Source organism: Bos indicus x Bos taurus, chromosome 24 (assembly GCF_003369695.1).
Source record: "Bos indicus x Bos taurus breed Angus x Brahman F1 hybrid chromosome 24, Bos_hybrid_MaternalHap_v2.0, whole genome shotgun sequence".
In the NCBI taxonomy this organism is placed as follows: domain Eukaryota; kingdom Metazoa; phylum Chordata; class Mammalia; order Artiodactyla; family Bovidae; genus Bos; species Bos indicus x Bos taurus.
The window spans coordinates 41,599,134-41,614,483 of record NC_040099.1 but is presented as its reverse complement, the minus strand read 5'-3'; the positions used below and the strand labels follow the sequence as shown (position 1 = coordinate 41,614,483).

Here is a 15,350-nt window from a genome sequence, read left to right as displayed (position 1 = left end):
CACAGAGTCGGACAGGACTGAAGTGACTTAGCAGTGGCAGCAGGGAAAGGGTAGAGCCACTGCTGGAAAAAGTTTGCACAAAGAGGGAGATAGGACTTCGCTGGGGGAAGAAAGGATATGGCTCAGGCAAAGATATACAGGGGCCTTCAACTAAACTTGTAAATGTTTAATTCCTAAGGCTGCAGACAGGTGCCATATGCACACTATGCTATTTTCTGTACCTTTTAAATTATCTGAAATACGTGAAAATAAAAAACATTTTTGGTATTTTAACTTCACCCCTCAAAAGACAAGTAACTCTTGATCTGCTCAAGAGATCAGGCCTCTGGTCCATTCTCAGTACTATTCACCCTTTAATTCTGAATACACTCTAACTCATTTTTACAGCTTTCTTTAAAAATGATAGGTACATATTTTAGCCTTAAATGAAAGGAAAGGACTTTTAACTGTTTAGATAATTGCATATAGTTTGAATAGTGGCACATAAAAAAATAAAGAGATTTGAAATAAAAGGCATGGCATAAAAACCTAGAATAGTTTTTACGATAATCACAGCTTCTGCAATATAAGCCTGAAATCCTGAAAATCATCTTTATCTACACCCAAAATCTCTATGTGTTAGAGGTAGTTGAAGTCAGTACCCCTCTCAAGAGAGCAACACTTATGAAAGTATTATTTCTCATCTACATACCACACCATTCCCACCCTGACCCAACCAATAACGTGGGTGATTAACACTACTTCAATTATAGCCAAAGTTGTAGCTTCCACACAACTTCACACCAGGGCTGAATTGTCTGGGCCTTCTTTTAGTCCTGATCTACCACCTCTGTGTCCTGCACACTCTCCGACATAAATCCACTTAAAATACTACCCACAAGAATTCAGGACAACTGCCAACTTTAAAGGAAGTATAACCTATAAAAATACCAAATGGCTGTATTATACACCTGAAACTAACATGACTGATACTATATATCAACTAGACAGCAATAAAACAACAATTCAGGGTAACTGCATATGAGTCATTTAAAAGGTGCTCTAAGTTGACTTAGGATAATAGTATGCATGATTGGTAGTTCTTTTTTGTCAGGTCATTTTAGGACATACACTGCTTTCCTGTCCAAGGATGCTGAGGAAGAGTAACGAGGAATGTGGTACAGAGGGAACAAAGCACAGTGAATTCCCTGCAGTCTAACAGCATTAAGTATGTGACATGAAAAGGGTGGTATGGTGGGAACTCCAACCCCAATGGCAAAGAGTATATGTCTATTTGGTTTCATTTTTAAAATAAAGCATTTCCTGAAATATAACAATGTAAATATTATGAACTGGGGGTAAAAAAGCAAATCTCACTGATGATGCCCATATTAAATAGCTTTATCTATAAGAAGAAATATCCTTTAAGTCTAAAAACATAAATTTAGGACTATTTAAGAATGTAACAGTTCTACATCAAAAACTGAACTTAAATTTCCAACTCAGTGATTCTTCATCTTTTTTGGACAGACCCATCTCAAAGCCTGAAAGCCATAGGACCTTCCACTAAAAAATCTGCAATGTAACTTCCAGATGTTTACAGAGCCTCTCTGTAATTATGGATCCTTGTTTTAAGTAATTATCTCTTCCAGCTAGATTTTAAGCTCCATACAAGCAGAAACTGTCTTCTTCAGATATATGCTTAGCAATGGTACCTAAAACCTTAATATCTAAGCACTTTTTCAATGATCTTCTTATCTGCTATATGAATTCTATACAACCTCTTGAATTATTTTCCAAGAAAACCTGTGTTATATTATTCCCCATATTGGAAATTTGTTTTTATCAAGCCCCTCTTCCTCGCAATCACAACCTTTTTCATCTGCTACCCATTTTCTTTCCTTTAGTCCCAATTCATCCTCTTACACCAGTCAGGCCATTCACCTGACATTAGCACTGGGGTGATCCCTTAGAATGTGATGGAATCTGGGGTACAACAGTGAACAAGACAGACACAATCCATGTCCTTGAGGGCTCACTGTGTTCCATTCTACACCAACTAGAAAGCATTTGCATGATTAAAGAACACTGTCCCCTATTTCACATATTCAGTGTAAATTCTAAAAAAAACAAAACACTACAGCAAAGATCATATTAAAATATTCAGCGTAAATTCTTAAAAAAAAAAAACACTACAGAAAAATATCAGTGAAGATCATATTAAATTCCTGCCTCAACAACGCTAAACGCAATACTGTTCATAAAAACATTTATTTAAAATTTGTTGGGTCTTCCTTGGTGGTCCAGTGCTTAAGAATCTGCCTTCCAATGCAGGGGATACAGGTTCCATCCCTGGTTGGGGAACTAAGATCCCACATGAGGCAGGGCAACTAAGCCCATGTGCCACAACTAAGACCCGACACAGCCAAAACAAACAAATATAAAAAAATAAAAGGTGTTAATTAAGCATGCACTGTTTAAAACCTTGATTATATCCATAATACTTGCTCACTGTGGCAAAGCTTGAAAATACAGAAAAATAAATTCATATTCAATATCCAGAGATAGTCTGTCACATTGTCAAACTGAATCATTCAAGAACTTTCCTTGTAAAAATTCATAATACAAAATAATTATTTTCCCCACAAAGGCTCAAATGTTATATATCATTTCATCTTTTTTTTCTCTTAATAATATCAACTTCTTTGAAGGTATAATTTTTTAAAGGAGCAAGACAATCACTGATTTAAACTCATCTGTACAATGAAAACAAACTTCAAAAGGGCATGTGAACAGAAGGGAAAAAAGTAGAAGCAATAACAGATATTATTTTCTTGGGCTCCAAAATCACTGCAGACAGTGAGTGCAGCCATGAAATTAAAAGACGCTTCCTCTTTGGAAGGAGCAAGACAGTGTATTAAGAAGTAAATACATCACTTTGCCAACAAAGGTCTAGACTCAAAGCTATGTTTTTTCCAGTAGTCACGAATGGATGTGACAGTTGGACCATAAAGAGGGCTGAGCACCGAAGAATTGATGCTTTTGAATTGTGGTGCTGGAGAAGACTCTTGAGAGTTCCTTGGACTCCAAGATCAAACCAGTCAATCCTAAAGGAAATCAACACTAAATATCCATTGGAAGGACTGATGCTGAAGCATCTTTGGCCACCTGATGCAAAAAACTGATGCATAGGGAAAGACCCTGATGCTGGGAAAGATTGAGGGCAGAAGGAGAAGGCAGAGACAGAGAATGAGATGGTCAGATGGTTAGACAGACTCAGTGGACATGACTCACCAAATTCTAGTCATGACCTACCAACTTTCAATAACAACAGAGTGATTGAGAATTTATGAGGACAGCCCATTATCAGTCACAGGATGTTTGTAACTATACCTCTGACCAAAGGATATGAAGTATCAATTCACAGAAGAGAAAGGGCAAATGATTATTTCTCCATGTTATTAGCTAATGATCAAATTCCTGTAGCTAAAACCAAATCCATTCACACCACATTTAAAGATGAAAGTCTTGGATAACAAGAAAGCGGTTAGATAATTTAAATGGAAGGACACAAATATTAATGTTAACCAACAACAGATAGGGACAGATTTATTTTCACTGGATATTGCAAAGCTGCTGAACAATAGCACCTGAAGGGGGAGGAGGAGCTAAGGAGGGGGAAAGTGTACTGGAAAGGAACAGTGAGTGAGCCCCTTTGCTGTTACACATTCCTGTTTACTTTCAATAGTGTGAGGACTAATAGAAGGTAAAGAAGTATTTTTTGGTCCTGTTTGACTGCAGCCTAAAGAGAACACTCATCTTCATTCTTGAGATGTTTTTATGAACCCTGTAAGACAGGGATAATTTCTGAAGGGTGAATAACCACTGCTGGGTGATCACCTCAACTAAAAATCTGCAAACAGATGACGTGATCCTCTACATAGAAAACCCTAAAGACTCCACCAGAAAATTAGTAGAGCTAATCAATGAATATAGTAAAGTTGCAGGTATAAAATCAACACACAGAAATCCCTTGCATTCCTATACACTAATAATGAGAAAAGAGAAAAATTAAGGAAACAATTCCATTCACCATTGCAACGAAAAGAATAAAATACTTAGGACTATACCTACCTAAAGAAACTAAAGACCAATATATAGAAAACTATAATACATTGGTGAAAGAAATCAAAGAGGACACTAATAGATGGAGAAATATACCGTGTTATGGACTGGAAGAATCAATATAGTGAAAATGAGTATACTACCCAAAGCAATCTATAGATTCTATGCAATCCCTATCAAGCTACCAACAGTATTTTTCACAGAGCTAGAACAAATAATTTCACAATTTGTATGGAAATACAAAAACCTCGAATAGCCAAAACAATCTTGAGAAAGAAGAATGGAACTGGAGGAATCAACCTGCCTGACTTCAGGCTCTACTACAAAGCCACAGTCATCAAGACCGTATGGTACTGGCACAAGGACAGAAATATAGATCAATGGAACAAAACAGAAAGCCCAGAGATAAATCCACGCACCTATGGACACCTTATCTTTGACAAAGGAGGCAAGACTATACAATGGAGAAAAGACAATCTCTTTAACAAGTGGTGCTGGGAAAACTGGTCAACCACTTGTAAAAGAATGAAACTAGAACACTTTCTAACACCATACACAAAAGTAAACTCAAAATGGATTAAAGATCTAAACGTAAGACCATAAACTATAAAACTCCTAGAGGAGAATGTAGGCAAAACACTCTCCGACATAAATCACACCAGGATCTTCTATGACCCACCTCCCAGAATATTGGAAATAAAAGCAAAAATAAACGGGACCCAATCAAAATTAAAAGCTTCTGCACAACAAAGGAAACTATAAGCAAGATGAAAAGACAGCCTTCAGAATGGGAGAAAATAATAGCAAATGAAGCAACTGATGAACAACTAATCTCAAAAATATACAAGCAACTCCTGCAGCTCAATTCCAGAAAAATAAACGACCCAATCAAAAACTGGGCCAAAGAACTAAACAGACATTTCTTCAAAGAAGATATACAGATGGCTAACAAACACATGAAAAGATGCTCAACATCACTCATTATCAGAGAAATGCAAATCAAAACCACAATGAGGTACCATTTCACGCCAGTCAGAATGGCTGCGATCCAAAAGTCTACAAGCAATAAATGCTGGAGAGGGGGTGGAGAAAAGAGAACCCTATTACACTGTTGGTGGGAATGCAAACTACTATAGCCACTATGGAGAAGTGTGTGGAGATTCCTTAAAAAAAAAACTGGAAATAGAACTGCCATATGACCCAGCAATCCCACTGCTGGGCATACACACTGAGGAAACCAGAATTGAAAGAGACACGTGTACCCCAAAGTTATCGCAGCACTGTTTATAATAGCCAGGACATGGAAGCAACCTAGATGTCCATCAGCAGATGAATGGATAAGAAAGCTGTGGTAAATATACACAATGGAGTATTACTCAGTCATTAAAAAGAATACATTTGAATCAGTTCTAACAAGGTGGATGAAACTGGAGCCTATTATACAGAGTGAAGTAAGCCAGAAAGAAAAACACCAATACAGTATACTAACGCATATATATGGAATTTAGAAAGATGGTAACGATAACCCTGTATGCAAGACAGCAAAAGAGACACAGATGTATAGAACAGTCTTTCGGACTCTGTGGGAGAGGGCGAGGGTGGGATGATTTGGGAGAATGGCGTTGAAACATGTATAATATCATATGTGAAACAAATCACCAGTTCAGGTTCGATGCATAATACAGGATGCTTGGGGCTGGTGCACTAGGATGACCCAGATGGATGGTATGGGGAGGGAGGTGGAAGGGGGGTTCAGGATGGGGAACACGTGTACACCCATGGCGGATTCATGTTGATGTATGGCAAAACCTATACAGTATTGTAAAGTAATTAGCCTCCAATTAAAATAAATAAATTTATATTTTAAAAATAAAAATTAAAAAATAAATAAAAATCTTCAAACAAATTGGACTGATCTTAAAAAAAAAATTGGGCTTCCCTAGTGGCTCAGACAGTAAAGAATCTGCCTGCAATGTGGGAGACCCGGGTTCGATCCCTGGGTCGAAAAGATCCCCTGGAGAAGGAAATGGTGACTCACTGCAGTATTCTTGCTGGAGAATCCCAAGGACAGGGGAGCCTGGCAGGCTACAGACCACGGGATTGCAGAGTCGGACACGACTGAGCAACTAACACTTTCACAAACTTTAAGAAAAAATAATTCTCAAAATAATACATGAACATTTATATAACATAAATTTCAAGTTAGTTCTTGAGTAATAGTGTCTGGAGTTGGAGATATTCCAGTGACAACTTTCTGAAGTCTTTTTCGTAACTGCTGCTGCTAAGTCGCTTCAGTCGTGTCCAACTCTGTGCGACCCCAGAGACAGCAGCCCACCAGGCTCCCCCGTCCCTGGGATTCTCCAGGCAAGAACACTGGAGTGGGTTGCCATTTCCTTCTCCAAAGCATGAAAGTGAAAAGTAAAAGTGAAGTCAAGACTCTTAGCGACCCCATGGACTGCAGCCTACCAGGCTCCTCCGTCCATGGGATTTTCCAGGCAAGAGTACTGGAGTGGGTTGCCATTGCCTTCTCCATTTTCATAACTAGATATATAAAATTACTCTCATCATATATTAAAATAACACATGTGAAAGTAACAGTACAAAAGCGCAATAAAAGTTCTTTTCTTTGATCAACAAGTAACTTCCAAATAGTCAAAATTAAACTCTGGTAAAAAGGACTTATTTTAACTTAGAGGTTGCAAGAGTTTAGTACACAATATGAGAATATAAACCAAAGCTTTATTCCTCGTTACAATATTTTTGGGCAAATTATGGTAGGAAATATTTTATAAATTAAAAATATTCTCAACTACCTGGCATCATTAACCACCATCACTGATTAGTAAATTGCTATAAAGAATGTTTTTAGTATTTACTTCTACCCTGTTCGTTAAAGCTTCAGAAGTGGTAGAACAGAAAGGAAAGAAAGCTGTGTACAATGTGGCTTTGGTAGAAGAGAAAATAAAAGTAGGTGCCTCTTTCCTCTTCCTTTAGATTTGCTAATACTTCTCTTTCATAAAGCAGTCTAGCATTACTCCAGAAAATTTTAACCTGGATCCTATCCATGGTTCAATATCATCAGATTAGCGGACATTTTGATGATCTCAAGAATAGTTGTGAAATTCAAGAGATCTGACGTAAAAATACTTCATAAACTACTGAGGATATAATTTTTTACATACTATTATCTTTTACTGTGAATTTATATATCTATTTCTAGGAAGACCCACGTACGCATGGTTTTAGTTTTCTAAGTCAGAATGCCAACAAAACTCCTATTTAGGAAGAACAACAGTCTGAAATGTAAGAAGCTACAGGACTCTCACAACACTTTTAAGCAATAAGGGAGTTTAAGAATATGGTATTTAATCACTAATATTTGTGGTATTTTCCCCAATTGTGGCCCAAATGCAAACTGATACGCAGAAGTGTAAGCAACTACATATTTCGAAACAATTTTAGTGCAATAAACAAATATTAAGCGATCAGCCAAAGAGACACAATTTTTAAATGCCAAAGAAATGATTGTGTAACTTAGCTTCATAATTTATCTTTTTTTTTAACCTCAACTTGGAAGTATTTCTGTGGAGGGTTCCACTTCTAACCTAGACAACTCCTATTTACCCTTTCTGACTCTATTCCTTTATAAAAGTCCTAAATGAGTCTGGTTAGTTATCTTTCTCCTTCACTCTTTTGTTTTAAGTATGTTTCTTTATGATCTGAAAGGATACATGCACCTCAATATTCATTTGCAACACTGTTTACAAAGTCAAGACATGGAAGCAACCTAAATGCCCACTGACAGAGGAATGGATGAAGAAGCCATGATACAGATACTTAATGAAATATTACTCATTAATAATAAGTAAAGAGAGTAAAATAATGCCATTTACAGGAACATGGATGGACCTATAGAGTGTCATATTGAAGCAAGTCAAAGGAGGAGGAGTACCATATGACAGCCCTTACACGTGGAATCTAAAAAGAAATGATGCAAACGAACTTACGAAACAGAGACAGAGCATGAACTTATGGCTGCTGGGCTGAAGGGACAGTTAGGGAGTTTGGGATGGACATGTATATACTGCTATATTTAAAATGGATAACCAACAAGAACCTACTGCTGCTCAATGCTATGCGACAGCCTGGATGGGAGGGGAGTTTGAGGCAGAATGGGTACATGTATATGAATGGCTGAGTCCCAGTTCACCTGAAACCATCACAACATTGTTAATCAGCTATACCCCCAGTACAAAATAAAGAGCTTAAAAAAAATAAAGTATATTCCCTTTTAACAATGAACATTAATATCAAGGTGGAGTCTGTTAGAACAGTTCTTAAAAAGCTGTTAACAACTGTAGTCCTTCGGTAGCTGGTGAGACTAATTTGCTTCTGACAACTAATGTAAAAAAAAAAAAAAAAGACAACTATATCAACATCTCATGAAAAGGCTTGCTGGCCTACCTTCCACAATTCTTTGTGAAGGTAGAATGCTGGCTCCACAAATTTTTCACAAAGTCAGAAACTTAAGAAACACTGCCTTAAAACTTCTCAAAATCAGCTAAGCACTCTTAATTAGAGGTAGAAAAGAGAAATGGTTAAGAATGAGGACAGCACAGTCTGTCACTTTTTTGGGTCTGTGAATATCTGCACACCACATAACAGTTCAAAGCCTCATTTTTCTCAGCCGTAGTATCTGTTTTACGGGTTTGTTATGAAAATTATCTGAAATAGTTCACTTAAAAACTGAAGATTCTAAATGCTCAACAATGTTTATCATAACCTTTAGATTCAAAGTTACAAATAATCCATGTAACGCCATTACACTACGGTACTGATGTTCTGACTCTCAGTATTATCAATGTAAAGCACTAAAAGGAAAGGTCTCTAAACCTAACAGCAAAAGTCAACACTTAGTCCTAACATTCCTACAGGGTATATTTTATTTTAGATCTACAAGATAACCTTAACATGAACTACTCAAAAGCTGAGTTTACAAAGGAAATTACATCTCCTGTTGTTGTATATCTCGAAACTAGCAAAAAATTAACATTGTTACTAAGATACTTTAACTGTTACTTTTTAAAAGTCACTGTCTGTTAAAGAAACAGACTGTGCATGCATGAGTGTATATGAGAATGTTTTCAAATGCTATATGAAGAAACTTCATATTCTCCAGAGGAAGTCAGACTCTAACAACCACAATATTTAAAATGTTCATAAGAGGCTTTACTAAGATTAGAACTAAGCAGGGATCAGAAAATGTATCTACAGGGAGTTATAATCTGTAAAACAGCAGGTGCTCAAAACACGGAAGGTAAGACTAAGCAAAAACCTAGGGATCTAGACACCTCAGATAATACAGTATAGAACTGTTATTCTAAAAATATCACCACTTTTTATATGCATAAAAGCTTATACAATATAATGTGCTTTCCATATATAATCATATTGGGCCATCAAAAATGCTGTAAATTATGTAACAAAAGGTTTTGTTTTGTTGCAAATTACAAATGCAAGGCTCTGAAAATTAATATGATTTGTCAAAAACCAGTTAGGAAGTGACAAATCAAGAATTTAAACCCCAGTCCTCTTACTTATATTTCCCCTGTTCTTTCCACTATTCCATAAAGCTACTTCTTAAAAGAAAGAAGCAAATTAGCACCTTCACAAAAAGAAATCTCTAGGCCAAACCACAGACATTTAATTATTAGCTGTGCTGAGTTGGGGAAGTCATTTCCCCTTATCAGGCCTTTATTTTTTCATCTGTAAAGTGAGGTAAACGGATTAGAAAATTTGAAGTCCCTTCCAGTTCTAAGGATAAATCTCTAGACTGTACCCTTTAAGAGTACCAGCATTTTACAAATACATGTTGATGTCAGCTTTAGCAATGAGTTCCAAGTCAGAAAGTGGTGTCATTAGCTATTAAGCAACGTATGGCAATTACTGGATAAATTCTTCACACCCATCTGATAGATGCTGCTTCAGTAGCATCAAGTTTATATACAGAAAGCTGTCTAAATCTTTTCTAGACTACAATGGAAATTAAATATCACTAATCATTCTCTCTTTAGACTGAAACCATGCTCGTGCTGCGATTCATGGGGTCGCAGAGTCGGACACGACTGAGCGACTGATCTGATCTGATCTGATGCTCTTAAAATATAAGAATGGTTTAAAGAAAATTTAACCACTAGTCAACTAGTACCAAAAAACTGAAAATTTTTTAAATTATTTTTATTCCCTAGAATAAAAACCTCTTTTCCAATGAAGAGTTTTCCAAATATCCCTCAAAGAGTATCAGGTACATGTTTCAGCAACTTCTATACCGAAAAAAAAAAAGTAATATACAAGCATTTTGATAAAAACATCTTCCATTTAAATTCATTCCACCAGTTAGGTACTTATCGCCAAACAAAATTCAAGCTTTTCTCCCCTTCACATTATAAGGGAACTAAAGTCAAAGACTGCACAACATACTTCCACCTATTAAGTTCTTTCCTCATCTAATATTTTTTTCTTACTCTTCCTCAGTCTTCATGGAATACACACCCATGGGATTTCCACTTTCCCAGCTTTGCCTGTTCATAAAACCATCTTAACAACAACTATGGAAACCAGAGCGCTTATGACCATTATAGGCCTCTTTCTCTTTTCCTTTCATGACTACTAGTTAGGTTTTACTTCATTTTAACACCTTGTCTGTCCTTAAAATAGAATACATATCTTGAATAGTTAATCTTGACCCTACTTACTCAACCGTTCGCAGACCTTTAGAAATTGTTAGAGCTTGTGTTAACTATAAAAAATTTTTTAGTAAACGTTCCCCCTCTTGCCTAGGAAACATTTCAAATGTTTACAGGTTTTTGCGTTTAGCCCAAATTAAAGACTTTCCCCAACAAGCTTAGTTAATATAACGACTTGATCTTACACAGTCGGCACTATCTCATTTTGTTTTTTAAGCCTCTTGGCACCAATATAGCGTATGTTCTGCCAGTTCTGAGCTAATCTCCAGGAAAGCCTTTGTATAACGATTGAAGAAACTGAAACAGATCAGTGCCCAAGATTTTTAAGAGCCTACACGAGCATATGTTTTTAATCAGCAGTCAATTTATTTTAAAATAGCTATTTCACCAGTTTGCCTTCTTCCATAATTCACATAAACCGTTTTAAAATAAAAAAGGACACACGACTGAGAACACAGGTTCAGGTCAACTTCAGGATCAGAGGATTTTCCGAAGCGTTGCGGATGCCGGGGTCTGAATCCCCGGCATCGGGTTGGCCGCGGGCGTCCGGTGGACACCACACTCTCGACCACTACGCCGCTTGAAGCGTTCCCCACGGCTTCAACGGGTTTAAAAGTGTCAACTTCCCGTCCCAAACTGTTTCTTACTGTTATTATTAAAACAGCTGTCAGCTGGGCTCCGGTGACCTCTTTGTACAACCGTTTATTCAACGCTTTGGGATCCTCGAGGATGCGTCACGGCGGGTTACCCTCGAACGAGCTCCGAGAGCCCGGCGGCCCGCGGGTCCGCGAGCGCCGGCCCCGCTCACCCGCGCCGCCCTCCCGGCCTCATTCGGTCCCCGCGGCTCAGACTAGGCGCGCCCCCGCTCCGCCCCGCCCCGCCCCGCTCCGCTCCGGCGGCGCCCCCGGCCGCGCACACCCGCTCCCCGCCCGCCCGCTCGCACACGCGCCGCGGCCCCGCCATGTTCCGGGAGCGGCGCGGCCGCCCGCCCGGCCCCCGCCCCCCCCGGTCCCCGCCCGGCGGCTCCCGCCGCGCCCCGGCCCCGGCGCTCCCGGCGGGCGGCCCGTCCTGTCAGCGCGGCGGGGCGGGGCGCGTCCTTACCTCGTTCTGGGGAGGGGACGGGAGCGGGCGCGACTGAGGGGCTCCTCCCGGGCGCCGGGGCCGGGGCTCGAAACCGCGCCCCTCCTTCCTCCTCGCCTGTCGCCACGCCCCCCTCGCCCGCACGGACCCCAGGCACGGCCGGCGCGGGAGGGTCTACCCCCGGGACGAAGGCCTCGGCGCCGCCGTCGCTGTCGTGCTCTCCGCCACCGCCGCCGCGAACGCCGCCGAGGCCGGGCTCGAAAACATCTCCGGTCTCCGCCGTCCCTCACCACAGCCTGCTCGCTCCCAGGACGGCGCCGCCCGGCGATTGGCCGCGGCGCGGGCACGTGACGCGCGGGCACGGGACGGGCAGGGCAGCGTGAGCGCCCCGCCCCCGGCCCGCCGCCCCTTCCGTCCGCCCGCCCCGCCCGCGGCCCGCCGCTCTAGAGGCGCCGGGAGAAGCTTCCCGAGCCGGGGGCGGGGGTCGGGGCGTACCAAGTGGACGCAGGGCAGTGGGGTCGGCGGGAGCCCCACGTCGCCGTCTCCCCTCCGCCGGCTCCGACCCCAGAAGGCAGGGGCTGAGAGAGCGAGGGAGTAGCGCAGGCGCCGCCTCGCCTTGTGCAGTGGCCACCACCGTGGCTTGACTGGAAACTTCTGGAAATGGCGGCGGCGACGAGGAAGAAGAGGCTCTGTCTACGTAGGGTATTCACACGTTATTTTTTGCGGGGGCGGGCGGACGAGTTTGCCAGCTGGGACCCGGGAGACCGACGCTGCGCCCCGGGCTGGAGGCGGAGGCGGGTGTCCGCCCGGCCGGCGGCGCGCGGTGGGCCCGGGGCGTCCGGAGAGGCGGGCACCCGCTTCCGCGCACTGCGCCTGCGCGCCGTCCGGCCGCACCTGCGGGATCCCGGGGACCCGCGGGGCCGCGACGCGCCCTCACCTGCGCCAGGTGGGCCCGGGCCCGTCCCGAAAGCACATCCACGTGCACCTGCCCCCAGGCCCGCACGCACTGTGCAGTACGCCCTCTCCCAGTCACACGTTCGGATAACCTTTTTAGACAAATTTCGGTGCATTTTCCCCCAACCGCTCGGGGCACTGCCAGCTGGAGCACTGCGCAAAGGAAAAGTCACCGCCTCGGCAGCCCCGCTGCTGGCAGTCTGACTTCCTCTGGAGGTTAATCCGCGACAGTTTGTACTTGCCCTTATTTAACCACCGAAGGGATTACATAATCGGAGGGAAACCATTTTATTCTGAGTTGCTTCTGGTGGCTTTTTATTTACAAGGAGGTTAATCCGCGACAATTTGTGCATGCCTTTATCTAACCATCAGAGGGCCCTCATCGTTGTGGCCTCTAAACTACAGCACGGGTTTGTGACTTAGTGAAGTTACGAGTTTGTCATTAATCAGCAGATGAGATATTTCAGACAGAGAAAGCTACATCCCAGTATTTAATTATATAAAGCATAAACTTGCATTAAAGATCACTATTTTTTCCTTTCCTACATTTCTCCCATCTTTAAATACATCAGGTTCAATATGAGTAGTAAGAGTGCACCTTGTGGCTAGAAGTGGAACACTGTTACATTAATTTGCATATTTATGGCATGAAGTAACAAATCCACTAAAAATTGATAACCAACTCGTCTGACTTCTCAAGTGGTTGAGTTGGTTCTCATTTAACTCAATGTAATGACAAAAGCAATAACTTTCTACAGCAGTACAAGCCTCAGTTAAAAACTGAAAGCAAATCTTGAATTTGCTGAAATCAGTTAACCATAATTTATGGCAATAACTACATGCACAGCCTTGTTACTTAAAAATCAGATTACGTGGGTGATTGTGATCCAAGGCATTGTACTATGACTAAGGACACTATCTGTACAAAGTTCATTGTAGAAGTTTGTAAAATTTCTACAACTTGCAAAAAAATTTTAAACTCCTTTTAAGATTACATGTGACACATTATAAATCAGCCACAGTTACTGGAAAGGTTCAAATGAAACTTATGAAGGGAAGAGGAGCTAATTTTCCTTTTTAATGTGAAACTAGAAGTACATATCAAGAAGGTAATTCTTATTATGGATATAATAGGATAGAGGCCTGAAAAGAAGCTGGAGCTAGTTGACTATGTTGCTAAGGCTCTTCATTGTAGAGCCCTTTGATTAGTTCAAATGTCTTCAGCAAGTGGGCAAAATGTTTTTTTAATAGCACCAGGAGGTCAAGGATCCCAAGCAATAAACATCACTCTTAGCCAAGGTTAAGTTTTATCACACTTATTTAGGATTATTACTACCACTTAAAATGTGCATATGTGGTATGTGAAATAGAAGCCATCTGCAAAATTTACTTTCTTTCCAACTTACTTCTTACCGTTAGAATCAACTACTGTTATGTTTTCTACATGCAGTTCAGTTAGATCATTCAAAAAATCCTGCCATATTTCAGGAAGGTAAATTAATAAAAAATACAATCTCAGTCATGGCTTACCATATTGACAGTCTATACAGACATAATGCTTGGGCAGTGAATACCCATATGATTGTCACTTGCTGTAGGATTTACTAGGACAGTCACTCTGTCCACTTACAGCAAGTACTTCTGAGGAACTGGTAGCCTTCCCTAGCAACATTCAGCAGCCACTCCAAAAACCACCAGAAAAGCCAGGTATGAGAATTTTTGCCCAATAGGAAGAATGACAAGTTGAATTATTTGTTGCTTTATTTTTGTAATATGAACATTTCCTCCCTAAATATCTCTTTTTGAAAAAAACAGCACAGAGCTAGGAACTGAGAAGAGGAAATGAGGGAGCAAGTGGTGTTAGCTAGATACATCAACAACGCCAGCTTCTCTTTATTGGTTTAAGAAGCAGGCTAGGCTATAGCTGTCATCTCTAGCAACCGAAAACTGGCAAAGAGTTTTGAATCAGTGTGTTCATATATCTTTGGAACCATCGTGGATTACTGTAATGAAATTTTACCTGCCAGATGTTTTTAAAAGCCTATCTGTAATTATTAAAAACCAGTGTTCTTATGTAAAAAATTAGTACAATTTTCAAGAAGAATGGGCAAAAAAAATTTAAGCAAGATTCAACTCAAAATCCTAATACATACTACTGTAGTGCAATGTAAGTGATGATCTAAAAGTATGTTTTGATAATGGTATAACAGTATGCCTATTAAGACCTAAACAAATTTTCTGCTTCTAAAATAGAACATAATAACCAATATCCTTAATACATAACTTGTTTTCTCAACCAGTATCTGAAACCTTCCCCTACTTGGGGAAAAAAAAGTCAAGAAAGTTAGACACTTTTTACAATAGTAACTTTAAAGGAATTTAAATTTTTCATAATTTTTAATTTTTTTGTATGTATTTTTTCATAATTTCAAATAAAAGCCTAACAGCTAACAAAGAGAAGACAGA

At 40.5% G+C, this 15,350-nt stretch overlaps 1 protein-coding gene across 5 annotated transcripts in view; it reads right to left on the bottom strand.

The window, feature by feature from the left end:
• ANKRD12 (ankyrin repeat domain 12) overlaps nt 1–12,255 on the bottom strand; it is a 99,169-nt gene extending 86,914 nt beyond the window's left edge. For 2 of the 5 annotated variants that reach the window (XM_027525812.1, XM_027525814.1), the window contains exon 1: nt 11,952–12,255. The gene's annotated coding sequence lies outside the window, so the exon portion shown is untranslated. Of the gene's footprint in view, nt 1–11,497; nt 11,613–11,951 lie in introns of those variants that run through there. The other 3 variants (XM_027525810.1, XM_027525813.1, XM_027525811.1) reach the window with 2 other exon arrangements.
• Nucleotides 12,256–15,350: the final 3,095 nt, after the last annotated feature.